Below are 3756 nucleotides of genomic sequence, written 5' to 3'. Positions count from 1 at the left end.
CCTGTCTAGCATCATGCTTGTCTATTTCCTGTCATGACTATCATACTCTCTAAAACTGTAAGCAAGCCTACAGTCAGTTCTGTCTTTTATATGAGTTGTGTTAGTCATGGTGTCTCTTTGCAGCAAGAGAACAGTGACCAAGACAGTGGTCTTCTGTGTGGAGGGCTAACACCTGCTAACTGGCTTCACTCAGCAATGAAGGAGGATGTTATGTGAGATTTTTCTTGGGAAATATTAACAGATGTCTACTTACTAGAGAGATCAGGAACTGACAATAGACCAAAGAAACAATACAGTCTAAATCCAACTTGGTAAATCACGGTTTGTTTTAGGGTTATTTACAGGATTATGGATGATGGGTTAGTTACAGGAAAGTGGATGTCTCAAAGTCAACTCTATCCCAACTTCCCAGCCTAACACAGGTTACAATTCACAGATACTAGAACCTTGGAGCCCTCTGCCTGATTTTCATGTAGTTTGGCAGGTCAGAGAATCTCTTCTCAACAGATTATTTACTGCTTAGATAACTTTGAGGAGCAAGGGGTCTTACACATCTGGTAGGTTTTCGGGACTTCCTGAGACTTGTGAGTTTCCTGGGTCTTATTGAGCCATCCCACCCCACCCCCCAGCACCACCTTTAGACTTCTGAATCTTACCAAGTTTCCCTCCTGGATGGAATGTTTGTATTCAGACAAAATTGTTCTGTGACAGAGAATGTGGTGAATCCCTCAGCATACCATGTTCTAAATGAACAAAGCCAGAGTTGTCTGTGTGCCTGCCAAGCTTCTGTAGGGGGCTGAAATAGTATAGTCTGGACAAAGGTCCACTCTCCAAACTTAGGAAGGATACCCAGCAGGAACCCATGTTTTGAGGAAGACTTCCTGGTGATGGTCAAGTCTTAAAATGCCCGTTGTAAAGGATCATGTTGCCAAAACTTTAGAAGCTAAAGCTTTGATTTTTAACAGAGAAAGTCATACAATTACATATGTATATAGTATAAACATGTGGAGTTGAGGAGTGCATGAATCTCTCTCTCTCTCCCTCTCCCTCTCCCCCCCCCCCTCTGTGTGTGTGTGTGTGTGTGTGTGTGTGCACGCATGCTTGGGAAATGGACTGCATCTTAGATACCATGCTAAGATGTTATTCATAACTCATTTGAAGCCTGTTCAATAGTCCTTACTTAGCTGGAAAAAAAAAGGAGACTCAGACAGAGAGGAAGGAATTGCCTCACAAACAGACACAGCTGGAGAGGGGCTTGACCTGTGTTTGAACTAAGGGTGAGCCCAGAGTCCGTGCTCTCTCTCTTCAGGTCAAGCTTGCACAGTGCGTGTTTTGCCCACTAAGCCACCTCACCAGCCTTTTCTTTTACTGTTCTGGGTTCTATGATCAAACATCTGACAAGAAGCAACTAAAGGGAACAAGGGCTTACTGCGACTTCCCGTTTAGGAAGGAATGTGGCCTATCATGGCAGGGAAGGCATGCTGGCAGGAGCAAGAGGCGACTGGTGTCATCACACTTGCAGTCAGGAGACAGAGAATGGCCAGGAAGTAGGGATGGACCATAAGACCTCAAGGTGCTCCCTGACCCAGTGACCCACTTCCACTAGAGTCCCCAGCTTCAGTTCAGCCCCCAACTAGTTGTCAAAAGTTTATCTCTTCCACTCCACTTCAGTCAACATGGCCTGAAGGACAGGGGTGCCATGGTTTGTTTTCAAATAGGGTAAGAAACAGGAAGCCAGTGCTCTGCTTATCCGATTCACAGTGGGTACAGGAATGTATGGGCCACCTGGGTGTGAAGTACATGCCCTAGCTTTGAAATTGGTCTGCCAATAGCACTCATTCAAGCCCAGTCACATCTTCTTTGAGAAGAATCCTCAGCCCCATTCACCCTTTCACATCCCACATACACTATTCATCCTGCTCCTTATTGTGGCATGTAAGAAACAGGTCTTCTGAGGGTGTTCCATTTGGAGACCAGAGTCTTAAGTCATGCTGCTTGCTATTTGTCATTGAAACTAGTATAGCCACTAGGGGGATGTGCACCCTGCTTCTAATCCACTCTGTGGGGCACAAGTGCAGGGAGTAAGGGGTCCTGTGGTTCAAGGGTAGAGACTTTTCAGAGCTTTAAAAGGCTCTAAATGTCTCTGAGATTCATCTCCTCACACACTATTCACAGAGTCTTGGGGGTTTACTAGTGTCTTCAATAGTTTTTTGAAGAATCTAGGATCAACACTGAGCAGATATTAAACCATTTGTGTTCAGGACCGTTCTATAGCTGGTCCTCAAGTGGCTTCCATTACCTGATTCAGTAGGGGTTTTTTGAGACAAAAAGAGGGTCATCTGAGGCTGCAGTGAGCAAGGATAAGGCTAAGTGGTTGGGGAATGGAGTTCTTGGGAAAGTTTTGGAGAAACTAGGGCAAAGGGCAAACCTCAGTCTTTTCAGTCAGCCCTGGTCTGTGCCAGGGATGGAGCCTGGTCCTCCTTTGGAGGTTCAGTTGCCTCCAAGGCATCTCCCACTTTCTCACTAAAAGATACCCGTTGGGTGCACTGCCCTGCTATCACGAGGCTCTGGCCCAGGGACTTTCCTGTCTCTCTTGTCCCAGGCCCATGAGCCGCTTGCTGGGAAGCAGAGCTTGCCTGGAGCCCCACTGCACAGGTTGCCTGCCTAGCCAGGGTGTTTGAGTTAGGTTGGCCCTGGGCCACATGGCTGGATTTCAGCCTACTTACCCATCCCCCAATTCCCAGATGCCTCAGATTGTGAGATCTGATCATTCAAATTATGCTCCAGTATGCAATCACCATGTTCTGCTTCTCTTAGGAGAAACTCGCTTTTTTTAAAATTTTTTTACAGAAAGTCCCACTTGATGGTGGAACTCCAGGCTTTTGTAGAGGGATAAAGATGGTTTTAGCCTTCAGGACTCAATGAGCCCCATAGATAAGCCCCGTAGGTCTATCACCATTAACCAGTCTTTCTTTCTGGGCACACCCTTCTGTGTGTCCAGCAGGAAAGCACAGTTTGGCCCTGAATATCAAACTTAATATTCTGATAGCACCGTGAAACGTCAGAGGTCCTGACCTATCGCTATGGATGGTGTCTCTGCTCATCTGTTGCTCCTAAGGCAGTAACCTAGCACGAGCACCAGATTTGAAGGGACTGAGTCCTCACCAAGTAAGTAGTGCACACCAACTGGCTTGTCACAGTGACCTAGTGTCTTCTCCTCTTACAGAAGAGAGAAAACCAGGGTAGAAGGGGGGAAGTGGTGTGCCTGTGGTCATTTAGCCAAGTAGTGGCATGGCAAAACTCGAACTCAGCCTCCTAGTGCCTTGCCTGTGGCATCGTGCATAGGTGGTGGGTGTGAAGGCGTGAATGGGCCAGTGTTCTGTAACCCACTTCACAGCACAGGACTGGAGGGCTGACAATGAAGAGCAGCTGGCTTTGTAGACTGCTGAGGCTTGGCTGGGGGTGGGGTGGGGTGGGGGCAGTTCTATTCAGTGCACTCAGGACAGGGTGCAAACCAGAAGGCAGGCAGTAATGTAGACTGTTGGAGAAGGGGCACACATCTCTCCATAGGAACGTCTCCCAGGGAAATGTTCACGAATCAGCCGTGTTGTCTCGAAGACATTCCTAATACCACCAACAAAGTAACCAAAGAAGAAACAAACAAAATTAAACCAAGAACAACACAAGCCTGGCTGGCAGCGACCATCTTTGCCTGTAGGTGAGATGGAAGTAAAAGATGGGAAGTGTTTCCAAGGC

This window comes from Mus caroli, chromosome 9 (assembly GCF_900094665.2).
Source record: "Mus caroli chromosome 9, CAROLI_EIJ_v1.1, whole genome shotgun sequence".
Taxonomy (NCBI): domain Eukaryota; kingdom Metazoa; phylum Chordata; class Mammalia; order Rodentia; family Muridae; genus Mus; species Mus caroli.
This window is presented reverse-complemented; position numbering follows the sequence as displayed.